This window comes from Homalodisca vitripennis, chromosome 2 (genome assembly GCF_021130785.1).
Source record: "Homalodisca vitripennis isolate AUS2020 chromosome 2, UT_GWSS_2.1, whole genome shotgun sequence".
Lineage (NCBI taxonomy): Eukaryota > Metazoa > Arthropoda > Insecta > Hemiptera > Cicadellidae > Homalodisca > Homalodisca vitripennis.
Genome location: NC_060208.1, coordinates 235,963,684 through 235,986,161, shown reverse-complemented (window position 1 = coordinate 235,986,161; position 22,478 = coordinate 235,963,684).

Below are 22,478 nucleotides of genomic sequence, written 5' to 3'. Positions count from 1 at the left end.
CAGTATACCAGGATCCCACCCCAGACCTTCTGGCTTTAATACAGTATGCCAGTATCCCACACCAGACCCTCTGGCCTTAATTTAGTATGCCAGTATTCCACCCCAGACCCTTTGGCTTTAAGCCAGTATCACACCCCAGACCCTCTGGCTTTAATTTAGTATGCCAGTATCCCACCCCAGACCCTCTGGCTTTCATACAGTATGCCAGTATCACACCCCAAACCCTCTGGCTTATTGCAGAATGCCAGGATCCCACCCCAGACCCTCTGGATTTAATACAGTATGCCTGTATCCCACCCCAGACCCTCTGGCTTTAATTTAGTATGCCAGTATCCCACCCCAGACCCTCTGGCTTTAATACAGTATGCCAGGATCCCACCCCAGACCCTCTGGCTTTCATACAGTATGCCAGTATCACACCCCAGACCCTCTGGCTTATTGCAGAATGCCAGGATCCCACCCCAGATCCTTTGGCTTTAATACAGTATGCCAGTATCCCACCCCAGACCCTCTGGCTTTAATACAGTATGCTAGTATCACACCCCAGACCCTCTGGCTTATTGCAGAATGCCAGGATCCCACCCCACCCACCGTTCCATCTGTCTACAAATCATAAATCTGCTATTATGTAATTATTCTTTGAAGTTCATAATATATGCAAGGTAGGACTTGGATTTTCTGATTGGCTAGGAAAGGTAAGTGGAGGTGGATATTGCTGAGGCTGATATTATGAGGGATTTTTTGAAAATTGATTCGCGGAGATTTCACTCCAAACAGTCTATTGTCTTTGAGTGGCATATCGTTCAATGCCATGTGATATAATTAAATGTTGTTCAATAAGATAAGAGCTGAGAAGTTTATTTAACATGTTCACGTTACTTTTCAAACATATTTGCTGAGCGTTAGCGAAGCTCATCACATAAGGAGCTGGAGAAAAATGTCATTTATGTTTGTCTGTCTGTATGTTATCTCGAGAACGAACCTACCTTTAGATTTCAAATTTCGCTTAAAGCTTCACTTTGGCCTCATGCGTAACTAATAAAGAAACGAGAACATCGCAGGGTAAATAAATTTGGTAACAAACTGAATTCAGACGTATGACATTTTGAAATGTGACATAGTAACGGATACAACTTAGGTATCAGTATAAAATTAGCTGAAATTTTACATACAATCTCAGTGTAGCCTTTTTACTCGAGTATTCTTTCTAGAATGGTGCGAAAACCATGACAATGTGGGTCATGTAAACACGAGTATATTAATTAAACACATTGTTTTAAAATAAAATATTACAAATTAAACTGCACAGAGGAATTAAACGAGGCAATTAAAGCTTCCTATCAAGATAACGCATGTACTGAAACTCTCGTTTCGAGTGAAACGAGGTGTACAAACGTATGATTTCGAGTACGCATTTACGAATGCTAATCAGTACATATTTGGAAATACATGATGTGGCTACTTCCGTTGCATCGTACGCCACTTCAGTTAGCATTTGACGTATTCGGTACATGGTGAGGTGAACTATACGCTTCTACACAGTATTTATCTCCGCTAATGACCTATCATTATTGTTTCAAGCGTTGACGTCATTATTTAGATACACAACGTCATTTCGGAGCTAATTTATACTTAAAAGAAGCAGGATAAGATAGAAAACTAATGACTGGATGAAAATGAAGCCATCTTGAATACGTAACATTTGTTGAATCGAAAAGATAGAATATAGAGTTCTCACTGAATATTGTTCACAGCGTCATTCTACGGCAAGACCTAAACACTACCGTGTTCGGATAACGCTTCATTAGCTATGTTGACTGCTTGGTCCCAGAAACTGACTTCAGTGCAACGCCTGGATTTCGATTGTCTTTGATTAAAAGGGACTCTACTTACACAAAAAGGTACACAGAGCTTTGTAGAATAAATTCATTCCGTGGAATATCTGTAAGTATTTATTCTGTAGAGGTACGTAAATAGTTTAGGATAATTTATTTTCTTCTTTATATATCTGCATGGTCGTGATCTATTTTAGATATATATTTGGGCAAGTGAGGTCCGTACTGCAGTCCCTAATTTGAAATGTGTGGAGTAGTAGACTACTAGCGTCTCTAACATACTTATTAATAGCGACTTTCACAGATTGTTACTTACGTGAATGTGACATGACAGTTGTGATTGCGTATCATCTTGTCTTACGTACAGACACTGAGCATTTGATTTTTCTTCCAGGTGTGTACTGGGTTAAACCCAATGGCTGAGCGTTAGCGATGCTTATCACTCGAGAGGATGGAAAAATTCAATTTCTGGTTTTCTATCCACACGACATCTTGAAAACTAAATATCTATAGACTTAAAATATTGCATGAAGCTAAATTTTGATATAAGCAGCACTGAGTTCGATGATGGTGCATGTCACTCATTGGGATTTAACTGAGCGTTAGCGAATATTTTTACATTGGTAACCATGACAGCAGCGGGAAAATAGCGAAATAAATAAATTTGTGAACAAAATGAGTCCAATCCTACGGGATTTTCAGATGTAACTTATTAAAACTTGTATCTAACAAACATATCAATCACATAAAATCATTTTTGGGGATTATTTGTTTACTGTTCATAGAGTAAACAAAGTAAAAATTCATTGCTAATAGTACTAGTTCTATGATGGTACATGTCAAAACATGGAATTAGGCTGAGCGTCATTGAAGCCTATCATTCGGTAGGCTGACACAATTTCTCTTGTGTCTGCCGGATGGAACTAAAAATCCCGTTCCCTGTGATTGTCCGTCTGTCTATTTTTCCGTAGAACACCTTGAGAATGAAATGAGCTATAGATCTGAAAATATGCATGCAACCTCCACTTATCTTGTTGGTTAGTGGGAAGATGGATAAGTTTAGGGGTTAGTGAAAGTCTCATATTGTACAACTTTGTGAGGACTACAATAATTTACCCGTATTTTTATATATTACCTTCTAATACAACTAAAATCACCATTAGCAACAATACAATTGTGATTATTCAACCAAACCAATATTAATTATCAAATAAGTTCGGAGACTTACATACACACAAACCCAGTGAACTGTTTGCTGTGTAACTTAATTGGATAACTTCTGGCATACAATGTAAAACTGGCCTACAACATCGCCGCTCCCGATATTGTTTGTTATATCATCTGTTTTAATGAGAATAATGCGTTATCCAGTACCTGTAATTGTCCACTAGCTCTCCAACAAACAATTCCTATTTCCAACAGATATAATGAGCTCGTTATACAAATATTTGTTGGTTTTGCAAGTTTGCAACTGCGGTCTGTTGTTTTTATCACGTGTTACTCCATGTTAGTAATTTCCACCACGGCGTGCACCGTTGAGTTTTTCCTAATATGGGGCCACAACTACAGAGCTCAGGTTTGTGAATAAAATGTGAGCACAGTACGAATATTAAATCACATTTTAGGTGGCCACTCATCCACATTTAAAGTATCGTAAGCGCTGATTGGATCTGGCGTTAATATTTCTGTGGTATCAATAAATACTGTGGTTTATTACTTGTTATATGTAGCCACTAAAATCAAATGTGGTATCTATTACTATCGACTTTACTGGAAACAGTTGTCTATTACTTTAGAGCTATAAAATCTATTAACGTGATACATTTCCTATACTATGAGTATTTTATTGTAATTACTATAGTAAACTCAAGAGTTTACTGCTTTGGTTTTAAAGATTTGAGATTCCTTTATTTAATGCCAAAATATAAATTTGTTCTATAAATATATTTTGAATTTGCACTTTTTACTACCAAACAATAAGGACCTCTTTATGACACTAATTTTACATGTAGGATGACTCATTGAGATAACATTACCTGCAGCACTTTAAAAAACATCAGTCAATCCTGCATAAAAATCAGCTCAGTCGCAGATATTAACTTGGTACATTTCTTGTACTATGATTATTTTAATATAATTACTACAGTAAACTACAACAGCAGTAAAAAGTCAGAGTAAAAACTACAGAGTTTACTTCTGTAGTTCAAGAGATTTGAAATTCCTTTACTTAAAGCCAAAATGTCAATTTGTTCTGTTCTTCTTTGTACCTTCTGCTACCAATGAAAGAGGATATCTTTATGACACTAATTCTACTATGTAGGGTGAATTATTGAGGTAATATTACCCTTCAGGACTGTAAAAAAACATCAGTAAATTCTGCACAAAAATCACCTCAGTCGCAGATATGCAGATTTGAGCCTAATATAAACCACTTGTGCAGACTTTATTGCAAGGACGGCCAAGTCTGCATCTAGTTTTAAATTAGCAATCCATAAAGCGTGGAAGCCGTATTCACACAGGCCAAGACGGAGTAATGGAAATGCTTGCTTGGCAAGAAGCCTCAAGCGATAATAAACTACGAAGAGCGGTACATCCAATCGTTTGTACCCTACTGGAAACGAAGGAGGTTGTGACACTGTAGGTCTCACGGTGGTAGTTACTTTGCCTCCCAATTACCTCACAAGTGCCGAGAAATAAATAAACCAGAATGGAACCGTTTTTCTTGAGTTAACTCTTCTGCGTCAGGCGAGAATCAAGCGCTTCGAGGAATTCATTACAGCGAATCAAGCGAGACTTATAACTCTCGTCGTGGTTGTAATGAGGCAACTGCGAAAAGACTGGACATGGCACATGAGTGGATATGGATACCTCCAAATGTCAGAGGGCATAACATTTTATGTCCAGCTTCAATTTTAAATGGTATAATTTTTCATGTGAAGCAATGCTAAATAAGTGCAAAAATTGTAAATTCAGAGTATGGATGTTTGAATAGCCACAAAACAGCATTCTGTAAAAATTATCACAATGAAAATTATACCTTGCCAAATAATTGGAATTCCAATTCAAATTTAAAGAAAGTTCATTGGTGTTTCCCTTTTCACTCATTATGTGATATCACAAAGGGTATATGTCAAAATTCGCTGTCATTGTTGTCCAAAAACTAAATATTCGTTTCCATTTCTAAGAATTGGGAATGTTATAGACATTACCATCACTATCTGAGTAAATAAATAAGAATTCTAAATCTCCAAATCCAGTCATGCTCATGAACATTCTGTGATGGAAGAGATGAGTGGATATTTCGGGCCGACCTTGTGGAACAAGAGTCGCTCTAAGAGGCTTGATAGTAACGGCTCTCCACATTATCATTGATGAACTGTTATTGCATAGGCATGACCTTCATTTCAATCCCATCCACTGGTCAGCCACTCCGCGCTACAGCGCTATCACTCGTACAGCGCCTAACAGGACTCTCGACTTCTGGTACTCTTGTGGTTGCTTATCGATTTGGCTTCTCGTCTACAATATTCCGATTATAGATTATCCGCAATCACTAGACAATCTCGTTTCTCGCCGGGAGCAAGTTGAAGACTGCAGGGTCTCCTAGTGGAAATGGAAATTATCGGCACAATATTAAAATTGCCTATGCCATTTCCTTATAGCACAAATGTATTGTGGAAGTAAGCGCAATAAACAAACCTAGAAACTAAAATCACCATCCAAGATGATTTAGATCAATAGTTTCACCGTTTTCTCTGTTTCAACTCTGGGCTCATTATTAATTTAATTAAAGCATTTTTTGGATTACGCTTTTTAATTTGGCACTAATAACAAATTACGTTTAATGATTGTAATACACCGAGAATAACGATGTATTTAATAGTGATTCTTGCACCCGAATTCCTAATCAGTACTTTTACTGCGGATCAATAAATCTACGTACTGACTTGAAACATATTACTTAAAATGTTTTTTAAAAAATCGGAAATTAAAGTTAGAGCTCTTTCTACATTTCTGTCGTACTCTTAATCTATTTTAAAATTCTGCTCATTTGTATAATAAAATTTTCTTTTTATCCTCAGACATCCTTGTTCAATATTTTTTACGGGAACATTATTTACTTAAGTCATGTTTTTTTTATATATTGTCATGAAGCTTTTTATATTATTTGTGTACATAAGCCACAAGAGGAGTCTCAATCTTTTTAAATCGTTGTGACACATTCAATGCCTCGAGACTTTTAAGTCGAAGGTCATTGTATAGCTTATGTTGCACAACAGTTAGTTGTAAGACGGACTGCTCTCATGTTTACAGATCAATGAAGTAACAACTGAGGACGTTGCGCCTGTTAACAAGAACGCAGACTCAGACATGCCAGCAGAGGTTGTTTGGCGATTGTAGGCACGAGAGTCGAGTTACGCCTGAGTTCCCAGTAAAGACAGACTGCGCGGCAACGGGACGCAGCCTCAGACATGCCAGCAGAGGTTATTTGGCGATTGTAGGCACGAGAGTCGAGTTACGCCTGAGTTCCCAGTAAAGACAGACTGCGCGGCAACGGGACGCAGCCTCAGACATGCCAGCAGAGGTTGTTTGGCGATTGTAGGCACGAGAGTCGAGTTACGCCCGAGTTCCCAGTAACGACAGACTGCGCGGCAACGGGACGCAAACTCAGACATGCCAGCAGAGGTTATTTGGCGATTGTAGGCACGAGAGTCGAGTTACGCCTGAGTTTCCAGTAAAGACAGACTGCGCGGCAACGGGACGCAGCCTCAGACATGCCAGCAGAGGTTGTTTGGCGATTGTAGGCACGAGAGTCGAGTTACGCCTGAGTTCCCAGTAAAGAGAGACTGCGCGGCAACGGGATGCAGCCTCAGACATGCCAGCAGAGGTTGTTTGGCGATTGTAGGCACGAGAGTCGAGTTACGCCTGAGTTCCCAGTAACGACAGACTGCGCGGCAACGGGACGCAAACTCAGACATACCAGCAGAGGTTATTTGGCGATTGTAGGCACGAGAGTCGAGTTACGTCTGAGTTCCCAGTAAAGACAGACTGCGCGGCAACGGGACGCAGCCTCAGACATGCCAGCAGAGGTTATTTGGCGATTGTAGGCACGAGAGTCGAGTTACGCCTGAGTTCCCAGTAACGACAGACTGCGCGGCAACGGGACGCAAACTCAGACATGCCAGCAGAGGTTATTTGGCGATTGTAGGCACGAGAGTAGAGTTACGCCTGAGTTCCCAGTAAAGACAGACTGCGCGGCAACGGGACGCAGCTGAGCAAATTTTCTTATCAGTCAAGTGTTTATCCGACCTTTGAGCAAACAGTGATTCACGCGAGATAACGACACACAATTACTTATTCATCGGAAGATAACTCCTTCCTACTTGTGTAATGCCGGGAGATTTGTGTAAGCTGCTACACCGCGTTGCGTCAAGTGTTTCACTAACACAACATTGTAATGGAAATTTCAGCTACGTAACAGAGTTACGTTTTCACAGCTTCTACATCGATTGTGTCGTACTCTATCTTACAAATTTATAAGCCTTTATTTTACAACTTCGAGCTTGAGAAAAGGAGCACCTTCTAACACTTTAAAGACAAATGCCCCAGAAACAAGTGAAAACCCCGGGATAAAACAAACCACTCTACACAAACACAAAAATCACTTTTTCTAAATGTACTAATGATGATTTAAGACTACAAAAATCACGGAATGTATAATTAGTGGTAGTTCAAATTATGTAAAGAAACTCAGTGCATTTAATGTAATGGCTAAAAATACCTTGATTGTATTGTTCCTTCTACTCAACCTTCAGGGAAATCATAAAAATTAAGTGATATAATGTTTCAGTTAGATTCCATTCAGTTTTTTTAAAGATTTTGACAATGATAGTATATTGTGAAAAGTTAAGTTTGCGCTACGCAAAAACAATTGAGAACATATAAAACTTCTAATGGACATGCAATAAATCTTTTTTAATGCGTTTAGCTATAAATTAAGTCCTATACATTATGCTGTTGCGGTAATCTCATAAATAATCTGTGTGCCTTCTGTCATTAGAAAACCACAAAGATGTTTTTAACTCAGGATTTCATACAATCATTTCATTTTTAAGAACGTATGAAATGATTGAGTTGCTACAATAGCCAAAAAAGTAACTAATAAATCGTGGTAAGAAAGTAAAAGTTTTGGAGAGAAATTTCGTGGAATGGGATAGGAATCTCATTATATTTAAACTCTTCGAAATATTTTAACGATTCATCTTTTTTCTCGGTTCCCACAATTTTTCGAGAAATGTACCGTAATATCAGAGAATATTATATATATATATATATATATATATATATATATATATATATATATAAATTCCTTCGGTGATATAAAAGTGAAATTTTTGGCATATCCCAATTCAAAATTAAGAGATAGAGATACATTTAATCTAATCAAAAGATATACTCTTATTGTGGCTCCGTGACTGAAAATAAGATAACCAACAGAGGGAACGCCCAATTTTGTTTATGTATCAGCAACAAAAACTTAATAGGGGAGACATGGATTATTATTATGAGAGGATATGTGATATTATGGGCAGATTATAGATACCACTGGTATCTTTACTAGTTGTAGGATATGTCGATGGACTGTCTGGACCCGCAAACATAGAGTAGCAATATCGTTACTCTACACCGTAAGTTTCCTAAACTCCTATGGGTCATATGGTATTTTCCATCTGACATGTCAGACCGAAGCTTGTTAAGAACCCAAAACTCCGTGACGACCAATCTCTGTGATCGCGCAAAGTTAAATGAAAATATTACTTTTGTAAACTACTTACTTTTTAGATATAACAAGCCTCGAAAATGGTTGCTTATCCCAATAATTAGACATTCCGCGAAGAAACACCACATTTTCGGTATCAAAAAATATACTGATTGCTTCTTTTGCAAACACATTGGGTTCATTGTACTTCTTACGTGTGTTTAATAACCTCACAGGCTACCAAGAAACGGCAAAGACAACCATCACCAATAGATATAGCATCATGATGCTGCGATACTTGGCAACCAGTGACGGATGACAGAACACTAGTCATCATTGTACTTCTTACGTGTGTTTAATAACCTCACAGTCTACCCAGAAACGGCAAAGACAACCATCACCAATAGATATAGCATCATGATGCTGCGACACTTGACAACCAGTGACGGATGACAGAACACTAGTCATCATTGTACTTCTTACGTGTGTTTAATAACCTCACAGGCTACCCAGAAACGGCAAAGACAACCATCACCAATAGATATAGCATCATGATGCTGCGATACTTGGCAACCAGTGACGGATGACAGAACACTAGTCATCATTGCCGTCTTCCCCTTGTAGTCCACATTCGTGTAAGGAAACAACAGGTTAAAATGTAGACATACGGAACCGGAATTCCAACCCAATCAGAGTCAACCCAACATGTTGAGACGTTTGGATTCTTCTTGAATTCAAACCCGTCCATCAGATTGTAGTTCTCTGGTCCACCATTTATCCCACAGATACTCGTGAGGAGTTGATCTCCATTTTCTCGCTAAGGGCGAATCAATTCCAGAATCCATTTCACAATTGATGTAATGACCGGGAGTGATGAATAATACCAGCTTTGCAAATAGACAAGCATCAGATCAGAAATAGTGAAAGATAGAGAGGGAACTTGAGCTCTCTCTCTCTCTCTCTCTCTCTCTCTCTCTCTCTCTCTCTCTCTCTCTCGCTCTCTCTCTCTCTCACCTCGGTATAGATACATCCAGTAACCACGTGTTTGGGCAGATAAGCTGTCGCCTAACGCAACTAAGCACATAAAGGGTGATCCAGTAACCTCAGCCTTTCTAGCATTACTCTATCAAACTTTTAAAGAGAAAAAGTAAACTGGAGAGCATATTTGATTACATATTAACATAACTAAATACAAACATATGCTACAAGAGATGACAAATCAATATTATGAATTTAAATCCTCAAGGTTTCTTTCTGGAGGAGAACACACACGCATGTCGGTGTACCTCGTCGAACATGCAGCACCTTGATGTCTTGGTGAAGCTCCGCTTGTGGTAAGGAACGTGTACCCTAGTCTTGGTGAAGCTCCGCTTGTGGTAAGGAACGTGTACCCTAGTCTTGGTGAAGCTCCGCTTGTGATAAGGAGCGTGTACCTTAGTCTTGGTGAAGCTCCGCTTGTGGTAAAGAACGTGTACCCTAGACAAAGTGAATCTCCGCTTGTGGTAAGGAGCGTGTACCTTAGTCTGGGTGAAGCTCCGCTTGTGATAAGGAACGTGTACCTTAGTCTTGGTGAAGCTCCGCTTGTGGTAAAGAACGTGTACCCTAGACTAGGTGAATCTCCGCTTGTGGTAAGGAGCGTGTACCTTAGTCTGGGTGAAGCTCCGCTTGTGATAAGGAACGTGTACCTTACTCTTGACGAAGCTCCGCTTGTGGTAAGGAACTTGTACCTTATATTAAATGCTCGTCAAAATTCTTTTCGTGCTATTCTGAACATCTTTTGAACCGCGACTGATAAATTCCAATCTGAATCGATTTTGAAGTAAAAGTACCTCGTTTACAGCTCGAAATTACATTACTTCCCCATCAATTGTATGAATGGAAAGCGAGGTTATCACCTGGCTGCGGGCGGAGTCCTGGCCAGGGCAGGTGGCGGAATCAAAGCCTGTAAGTTGGTGGACCATGTAATAACAGCGGGCGAGGGCGGACTCCACAAAGCGAGGCTCTCGTCCTCATTACCGGGTAAACCACACGGGAAGTTGTCGGCGTGTAAATAACAGTTTTTCTTCGTTTCGGAGTTTGATTCCCAGGAGAGATGTGGTTATTGACACGTGTGACGGCTGATCCTCACGACCCTCTCCTTCTACTCTTCTTTTCTGTACAAATTTCATTTAGAAACTACTCCTGTGAACCTTCCCTTATTGTATAGTATCACACTGATAACAGAAATATAGAACGAGTTAGTTAAATTAAGAAGAATACATCTTTTGGAGCGTTTAATATAAGACAGAGTATTTGTGTATTCTATAAAAAGGTTTTTAGGTTCTATTGCTTTTTTTCTATTTATCCTTTTCTAAAATATCCAAAACATGCAAAATACAATATATCGTTAGGTTCACACATGAGTATGTGGAATTGACTGTGCCTATGATAAGATAGGTTTTAGTTTATAGATTTTTAAATCAATATGTTGAAATGACGCTTGCAATGCCATTTTGGTAATTGTTTTATTGCAATATAGAATTATTATTATTATTATAGAAAGACAATTCATATTCATAAACGTCATGTATCCATCCCTCAGTTAACTTTCCATCTTTTAGATAAGTTTTCTGTTAACATGTGTTTTCAAAAGTGATCTCACATAACGCTTCCCTGAAGATAAATAATTTATTCTTAACTGATGCTACTGGTTTCGATCGTTTTATATCTATATTCTCGATCCACCTTAATTTATTTCTTCAGAATCTACGTTTTAAACCTAGTATCTAATTCTGCAAAATGGATCTAAAATTCTAAATGAAGAAATTCGCTTGCATTAAAAATGATCGTTTTGACCCTCTGAAATCGATTGGTACAATCATTTTTTGGGTTAACTCTTAAATGTGAGTACCAAAATAATAAATAGAGCAGATAATACAATTTTAGTTGGCTCATTAGTAACCATACTGGCGATAAGAAAACAAATGCGCAAATAAGAATTATATTGTGCAGTAAATTAGCAATATATACGTAATGAAGTTATATTTTGGAATCGGCATTTTCTTTGCTTTAAAAGCTTGACCATCTTAGTTAATCTTCCATTTCAATTCTGACAATCTAATGTCTACTTTTTTACTGGGGGTTGATGATTGGACATATAAACAATAGGGTGGACGATCTTGTACGGTGGATTGAAAAAATATCAAATGCCCTTGGGAAGTCGAGTATAGATGGTAGATTTGTCTGAAGAACTAATGCTCACATTGCAACAACATGGCGATGTAAGGATGTTCGCAAGTATGTCTCATGCGTCAAACATTGCTAGCAAGTTCTCCACGAAATTGGAAAAATAACTCCAAATCATCGCTTAAGTGATTTCTTTACTGTGTATTGCAAAACTCTGGCGTGACGCGTCATCCGTGTAATATCAGTACTTACCTACTACAGTGCTTTTTTTGACCGTGTCAAGGGAACTTAATCTTTCGAACATAGCTTTCCGGTTCTCCGGTACATATCTGTAATGTACATATCTGTAATGTACATATCTGTAATGTACATATCTGTAATGTACATATCTGTAATGTACATATCTGTAATGTACATATCTGTAATGTACATATCTGTAATGTGCATATCTGTAATGTACATATCTGTAATGTACATATTTGAATCTTGATAATCATGTTATATAACTGTCAATCATTCTTGAGTTATAAATACCCGATAACCATTATAGCTTATAAATGTTTCCGAGTATTAGATCATTTCTGAATGTTAATTTATTCTAATTTGATATTTAAATAATAATAACTGAATAATACCACTACGCATTCTAATTTTTGGAATTTATTTTTACTTTGCAATTTGTAATAACACTTTTTCATAAAAAATCATCAACTTTCCTCTATGAGGTTTGTTCCTACATACGATGTTTCATCAGCAGCTCTATGGAACTCCACAGAGTCTTATCAAACAGCAACGACGTAACATGTGTGTCTTTGCAATATATCATCATAAATCTTTCAATATTTTATGAAACTTCCGTAGTTCCACGTGACGGTAGTCTCTACTGTCACGTAGCTATAAAATATTGCAAAATTTATGCTAATTGTGTTTGTTTGTTTTTTATTTTATTTTTAGAATAGTTTTTATATTGAAACCATAAATACCCAGTTAAGCAGGCTGGAAAACCGGAAGGTTTTAACAGACATGTATGATGTAACTTCGAATGTCTGTGGAAAATTAGTTGAGAAGTTGATGAGTGAAGAAAATGTAGACATTACTTAATCTGTCACTAACTTCAGCATATGTATTGACAACGTGTCTGGTTTTCATCTCTTTATTGCATTTCTTCACATTTACCCAGTGTATAAACACCTTACGAACATACCATTACGCACAGTGAAACTTAGATTGACAACTTCCTTCAGCGGATTTTATGATAACAAGATTCTATCCGGTCTGTGGTGTTGAGCTAGAAATTGTCCTTGCCTTTGGTTTCATAATATTAATAATATTTCTAGTGACGAAACTCTAATGCCATAAATTGATCTACGATAGATTAAGACACAGAGTGTGAAATCTCAACTGAAATAGCAAATATAATATATAATGCTGAATCCCATTACTGCACAATTTCTAGTACAAACTAATGCATAAAATTGATCTTACGATAGATAGACACAGAGTGGTGAATTCTCAACTGTAAATAGCAAATAATCAATATTAATGCTGATCCATTTACTGAACAATTTCTGCTGTACGAAACTAAATGCAATCATAATTGAAATCTACGATAGATAGACACAGAGTGTGAAAATCTCCAACTGAATGCAAAATAATCATATAATGCTGATTCCATAATGCACAATTTCTAGTACGAACTAATGCAATTAAAATTGATCTACGATAGATAGAGCACAGAGTGATATGAAAATGCTCAACTGAATAGCAAATAATCATATTAATGGACTCGATCCATACTGCACAATCTTCTAGTACGAAAACTAATTGCATAAATTGGATCTACGATAGATCGACCACAGATGTTGTGAAACTCTCAACCGAATAGCAAATTAAAATCAATTATAATGCTGATCCCAATTACTGCACAATTTTTGTAGTACGAAATAATTGCATAAATTGATCTACGATAGATTAGACACAGAGTGTGAAATCTCAACTGAATAGCAAATATTAATTCATATAATGCCTGATCCCATTAACTGCCCACCAATTTCTAAAAGTACGAACCTAATGCATAAATTTGATCTACGATAGGATAGACCACAGATGTGTGAAGATCTCAAAATGATTCGCAAGAATAATCATAATAATGCTGATCCATACTGCACCAAGTTTCTAGTTACGAACTAATGCATAAATTGTTCTCCGATATGAATAGACACAGATGTTGTGAAATCTCAAATGAATAGCAAATTAATGCATATAATGCTGCATTCCGATTACTGCACAATTTCTAGTGCTGAACTAATGCATAAATTGATCTCCGATAGATAGAACACAGAGTGTGAAATCTCCAACTGAATAGCAAATAATCATATTAATGCTGATACCATACTGCATCAATTTCTAGTACGAATACTAATGCATAAATTGATTCTATCGATTGGATAAGACACAGCAGAGTGTGAAATCTCAATCTGAATAGCAAATAATCATATAATGCTGATCCATTACTGCCCACAATTTCTTTAATACGAACTTAAGTGCATCAAATTGTTGATCTACGATAGATAGACATCAGAGTGTGAAATATCAACTGACACATAGCAATATAATCATATAAATGCTTGAATCCATACTGCACAACATTTTCTAGTACGAAACTAATTGCATAAATAAATAGATCGACGTTTAGATAGAACACAGAGGTTGTGAAATCTCAACTGAATAGCAAAATAATTCATATAATGCTGATCCAATTACTGCATCATATTTCTAGTACGATCTTATAATGACATAAATTGATCTACGCTAGCTTAGGACACAGCGTGTGAAATCTCTCAACTGAATAGCCTAATAATCAGATAATGCAGATACATACTGCTCAATTTTCTAGTTCGAAACTAATTGCATAAATTTGATCTACGATAGATAGACCTCAGAGTGTGAAATATCAACTGAATAGCAAATAATCATATAATGGCTGATCCCAGTACTGTCCCACAATTTTCATAGTACGAAACTAAATGCAATAAATTGATCTACGATAGATAGACACAGAGTGGTGAAATTCTCAACTGAATAGCATATAATCATATAATGCACGATCACATACTGCACAATTTCTAGTACGAACTTAATGCATAAATTGATCTACGTTAGATAGACCACAGAGTGTGAAAATCTCAACTGAATAGCAAATAATCATATAATTGCTGTTCCTTACTGCAGCAATTTTCTAGTTACGGAACTAATGCATAAATTGATCTACGATAGATTGACACAGAGTGTGAAAATCTCAAAAACTGAATAGCAAATAATTCATATACATGCCTGATCCATACTGCCACAATTTCTAGTACGAACGAATGCATAAATTTGATCTACGATAGAAAGACCACAGAGTGTGAAATCTCAAGCTGAATTTGCAAATTAATCATATAATGCTTGGGAAAATTCCATTACTGCACAATTTCTAGTTCAGAAACTAATGCATAAAATTGATCTACGATAGATAGACACAGAGTGTGAAATATCAACTGTGAATAGCAAATAAATCCATTATAATTGCTGATCCTTACTGCACATATTTTCTTGTACGAACTAAATGCATAAAATTGAATCTACGATTGATAGACACAGAGTGTGAAATCTCAATCTGAAATAGCAACTAATAATCCATATAATTGCTGATTCCCATACGCACAATTTCCTAGTACGAACTAATGCATATAATTGATCTACGATAGATAGACACAGAGTGTGAAATCTCAACAACTGAATAGCAAATAATTCATTATTATGCTGAGTCCATACTGCACAATTTCCTAGTAACGAACTAATGCATAAAATTGATCTACGTATAGATAGACACAGAGTGTGAAAATCCTCAACTGAATAGCAATATAATCATATAATGCTGATCCAATACTGCATCAAATTCTATTGTACGAACTACATGCATAAATTGGGATTCTACGATAGTATAGAACACAGAGTGTGAAAATCTCAACTGAATAGCAAATAAATCATAATAATGCTGATCCATACATGCACCAATTTCTAGTAGGGGGGGGGGGGGGGGGGGGGGGGGGGGGGCGAACTAATGCATAAATTGATTATACGTTATAGATAGACACAGAGTGTGAAATTTACTCAACTGAATAGCAATATAATCATATAATGCTCCCATCCATAATGCACAATTTCTAGTACGAACGTATTTCATAAATTGATCTAACGATATATAAGGACAAGAACAGAGTGTGAAATCTCAACCTGAATAGGCAAATAATCATATTAATTGCTGATACCATACTGGAACAATTTCTAGTACGAACTAATGCATAAGATTGGAATCTACGTTAGATAGACACAGAGGTGTGTAAATCTCAACTGAATAGCAACATAATTCATATAATGCTGATTCCCATACTGCACAATTTCTAGTACGAATACTAATACATAAATTGATCTACGATAGATAGGACACAGTAGTGTGAAAGCTCTCAACTGAATAGCAAATAATCTATATAAATGCTGGATCCCATACTGCATCAATTTCTAGTACTGGAACTAAATGCATTACATATGCACTACGTATAGATAGACACAGAGTGTGATTTAAATCTCCAACTGGAATAGCAATATTAATCATATAATATGCAGCTGGATCCATACTGGCAAAATATATCTAGGTACGAACTAATGCATAAATTGATCTACGAATAGATTAGTCACAGAGTGGTGAAATCTCAACTGAATAGCAAATTATCATATAATAGCTGATCCATACTGCAACAATTTCTAGTACGAAACTAAATGCATATAATTGATCTACGATAGATAGACAACAGGTGAGTGTGAAATCTCAACTGAATAGCAAATAATCCATATAATGCTGTTCCATAGTACTAGCACAATTTCTAGTACGAACTAATGCATAAATGATATACGATGATAGAAACTCAGAGTGTGGACAATTCTCCAAACTGAATAGCAAAATAATCATATAAATGCTGATCCATCACTGCACAATTTTCTAGTACGAACTAATAGCATAAAATTGATCTACGATAGATAAGGGGACACAGAGTGTGAAATCTCAACTGATAGCAAATTAATCATATAATGCTGATCCATACTGCACAATTTCCTAGTACAGAAATAATGCATAAAATTTGATCTACGATAGATAGACACAGAGTGTGGAAATATTCAACCTGAATTAGCAAATTAATCATTTAATGCTGATCCATACTGCACAATTTCTAGTTCGAACTAATGCATAAATTGATCTACGATAGATAGACACAGAGTGTGAAATCTCAACTGAATAGCAAATAATCATATAATGCTGATCCATACTGCACAATTTCTAGTACGAACTAATGCATAAATTGATCTACGATAGATAGACACAGAGTGTGAAATCTCAACTGAATAGCAAATAATCATATAATGCTGATCCATACTGCACAATTTCTAGTACGAACTAATGCATAAATTGATCTACGATAGATAGACACAGAGTGTGAAATCTCAACTGAATAGCAAATAATCATATAATGCTGATCCCATAATAGCACAATAATGCTGATCCATACTGCACAATTTCTAGTACGAACTAATGCATAAATTGATCTACGATAGATAGACACAGAGTGTGAAATCTCAACTGAATAGCAAATAATCATATAATGCTGATCCATACTGCACAATTTCTAGTACGAACTAATGCATAAATTGATCTACGATAGATAGACACAGAGTGTGAAATCTCAACTGAATAGCAAATAATCATATAATGCTGATCCATACTGCACAATTTCTAGTACGAACTAATTCATAAATTGATCTACGATAGATAGACACAGAGTGTGAAATCTCAACTGAATAGCAAATAATCATATAATGCTGATCCATACTGCACAATTTCTAGTACGAACTAATGCATAAATTGATCTACGATAGATAGACACAGAGTGTGAAATCTCAACTGAATAGCAAATAATCATATAATGCTGATCCATACTGCACAATTTCTAGTACGAACTAATGCATAAATTGATCTACGATAGATAGACACAGAGTGTGAAATCTCAACTGAATAGCAAATAATCATATAATGCTGATCCACACTGCACAATTTCTAGTACGAACTAATGCATAAATTGATCTACGATAGATAGACACAGAGTGTGAAATCTCAACTGAATAGCAAATAATCATATAATGCTGATCCATACTGCACAATTTCTAGTACGAACTAATGCATAAATTGATCTACGATAGATAGACACAGAGTGTGAAATCTCAACTGAATAGCAAATAATCATATAATGCTGATCCATACTGCACAATTTCTAGTACGAACTAATGCATAAATTGATCTACGATAGATAGACACAGAGTGTGAAATCTCAACTGAATAGCAAATAATCATATAATGCTGATCCATACTGCACAATTTCTAGTACGAACTAATGCATAAATTGATCTACGATAGATAGACACAGAGTGTGAAATCTCAACTGAATAGCAAATAATCATATAATGCTGATCCATACTGCACAATTTCTAGTACGAACTAATGCATAAATTGATCTACGATAGATAGACACAGAGTGTGAAATCTCAACTGAATAGCAAATAATCATATAATGCTGATCCATACTGCACAATTTCTAGTACGAACTAATGCATAAATTGATCTACGATAGATAGACACAGAGTGTGAAATCTCAACTGAATAGCAAATAATCATATAATGCTGATCCATACTGCACAATTTCTAGTACGAACTAATGCATAAATTGATCTACGATAGATAGACACAGAGTGTGAAATCTCAACTGAATAGCAAATAATCATATAATGCTGATCCATACTGCACAATTTCTAGTACGAACTAATGCATAAATTGATCTACGATAGATAGACACAGAGTGTGAAATCTCAACTGAATAGCAAATAATCATATAATGCTGATCCATACTGCACAATTTCTAGTACGAAACTAATGCATAAATTGATCTACGATAGATAGACACAGAGTGTGAAATCTCAACTGAATAGCAAATAATCATATAATGCTGATCCATACTGCACAATTTCTAGTACGAACTAATGCATAAATTGATCTACGATAGATAGACACAGAGTGTGAAATCTCAACTGAATAGCAAATAATCATATAATGCTGATCCATACTGCACAATTTCTAGTACGAACTAATGCATAAATTGATCTACGATAGATAGACACAGAGTGTGAAATCTCAACTGAATAGCAAATAATCATATAATGCTGATCCATACTGCACAATTTCTAGTACGAACTAATGCATAAATTGATCTACGATAGATAGACACAGAGTGTGAAATCTCAACTGAATAGCAAATAATCATATAATGCTGATCCATACTGCACAATTTCTAGTACGAACTAATGCATAAATTGATCTACGATAGATAGACACAGAGTGTGAAATCTCAACTGAATAGCAAATAATCATATAATGCTGATCCATACTGCACAATTTCTAGTACGAACTAATGCATAAATTGATCTACGATAGATAGACACAGAGTGTGAAATCTCAACTGAATAGCAAATAATCATATAATGCTGATCCATACTGCACAATTTCTTAAACTGAAACAGTATTTTTTCAAAGAAACATTAAAATGTGTTACTCCTTAAATTCAATATTTTTATTAAATATGAGTAAAATTAAAATAATCATAAAATAAAATAATACACGAAATACATTTGCACTAAACAATTGTAGTGAATACTGTACAGTTCTCTCAATTTCTAATCAAGATAGTTACAAATGTTATGTTCATTTATGGACTTGCAAAATATATTAGTGTTAGTATAAAGTAAAGCTCGTTTCATCAATATTTTTATAGACCTTACTTATAAACAATTTAGTTATGGAATTTGTACGAAAATCATTTAAAAAGTATTAAAATGTATCAGAAAAACTACAATTGTATCAGAAATATTGGATGATTAACTTAATGCGTACCTATTCTGGTACTTTACTCCTTAATACCAAAGTAAAATAATACTTACCTCTTAAGTTTTAAAATAGGAAGTAAAAGGTAAAAACTATATCACCGAAATTTTTATAGAACATTCACGGCATGGTTGCGAAAATAACGTGATGATAAAACTAGTTTATCCTTTCCGTGGCAATAAATTAAATACTATAACGAAAATGTAATGTTATTGCTGTCGTAAAACCATATGTATATATGATAGCCCTGGACAATACAGTTACTGAAAGAATTACGTGTATATTTACAAAGAACAATTGAAATAAATATTCCATTACTGGTAAGATACCAATCCGAGTTTTAAACCACGTCCCATTAAAACACATGGAGGGGAAACGGTAGAGGTAATGGGGAAGTTTGTGTGCACATTCAGGAGCGTTGGCACGGTTGAGTGGGGGGGAGGTTATAAAGCCCCCCCAGCTCACATTAGCGTTACAACCCTGTTTACCTTTATTCGGCATGAACGTCTCAATACGGCGCGTGTCCCGAATATCTACATGTCAATTTCCGATCCCTTCCAAAGAAAATCGTGATCTCGCTGCTTACGGTTATGACATCTGCTTCTCTTGTGACGTGTAATGGATGAAACTATTCGCTTTTCTGCCCAGGTCCTTGCAAGGCATTTCTTGTGTGTTTGCTACGAAGATTGGTACAGTCCTTATATAAGGCGGGTTCTAGCTGGTCTTGGAGGAATTGCACACTTAAGTGCATAATACATGATTTACTTGTAATCAATACCAATATTTAATATAACTCATATAATAAATTCCACTGGAAGAACTTATATCCAGATCTCAGAGTTGAAACGCTTGACGAAACCGTGTAGCACAACATTGGATTATCTAAGCAATCTGATCGCTCCTGCTTGCTGTGCTTTGACAAAATATTATTTAAATTTTATATCAGATCTCAGAGTTGAAACGCTTGATGAAACCGTGTAGCCACAACATTGGATTATCTAAGCAATCTGATCGCTCCTGCTTGCTGTGCTTTGACAATATATTATTAAAATTTTATATACCAGATCTCAGAGTTGAAAACGCTTGATGAAACCGTGTAGCACAACATTGGATTATCTAAGCAATCTGATCGCTCCTGCTTGCTGTGCTTTGACAATATATTATTTAAATTTTATATCCAGATCTCAGAGTTGAAACGCTTGACGAAACCGTGTAGCACAACATTTGGATTATCTAAGCAATCTGATCGCTCCTGCTTGCTGTGCTTTGACAAAAATATTATTTAAATTTTATATCCAGATCTCAGAGTTGAAACGCTTGATGAAACCGTGTAGCACAACATTGGATTATCTAAGCAATCTGATCGCTCCTGCTTGCTGTGCTTTTGACAATATATTATTTAAAATTTTATATCCAGATCTCAGAGTTGAAACGCTTGATGAAAACCGTGTAGCACAACATTGGATTATCTAAGCAATCTGATCGCTCCTGCTTGCTGTGCTTTGACAATATATTATTAAAATTTTATATCCAGATCTCAGAGTTGAAAACGCTTGATGAAACCGTGTAGCACAACATTGGATTATCTAAGCAATCTGATCGCTCCTGCTTGCTGTGCTTTGACAATATATTATTAAAATTTTTATATCCAGATCTCAGAGTTGAAACGCTTGATGAAACCGTGTAGCACAACATTGGATTATCTAAGCAATCTGATCGCTCCTGCTTGCTGTGCTTTGACAATATATTATTAAAATTTTATATCCAGATCTTCAGAGTTGAAACGCTTGATGAAACCGTGTAGCACAACATTGGATTATCTAAGCAATCTGATCGCTCCTGCTTGCTGTGCTTTGACAATATATTATTAAAAATTTTATATCCAGATCTCAGAGTTGAAACGCTTGATGAAACCGTGTAGCACAACATTGGATTATCTAAGCAATCTGATCGCTCCTGCTTGCTGTGCTTTGACAATATATTATTTAAAATTTTATATCCAGATCTCAGAGTTGAAACGCTTGACCGAAACCGTTGTAGCACAACATTGGATTATCTAAGCAATCTGATCGCTCCTGCTTGCTGTGCTTTGACAAAATATCGTTTAAATTTTATATCCAGATCTCAGAGTTGAAACGCTTGATGAAACCGTGTAGCACAACATTGGATTATCTAAGCAATCTGATCGCTCCTGCTTGCTGTGCTTTGACAATATATTATTAAAATTTTATATCCAGATCTCAGAGTTGAAAAACGCTTGATGAAACCGTGTAGCACAACATTGGATTATCTAAGCAATCTGATCGCTCCTGCTTGCTGTGCTTTGACATATATTATTAAAATTTTATATCCAGATCTCAGAGTTGAAACGCTTGATGAAACCGTGTAGCACAACATTGGATTATCTAAGCAATCTGATCGCTCCTGCTTGCTGTGCTTTGACAAAATATATTATTAAAATTTTATATCCAGATCTCAGAGTTGAAACGCTTGATGAAACCGTGTAGCACAACATTGGATTATCTAAGCAATCTGATCGCTCCTGCTTGCTGTGCTTTGACAATATATTATTTAAATTTTATATCCAGATCTCAGAGTTGAAACGCTTGATGAAACCGTGTAGCACAAACATTGGATTATCTAAGCAATCTGATCGCTCCTCCTTTGCTGTGCTTTGACAATATATTATTTT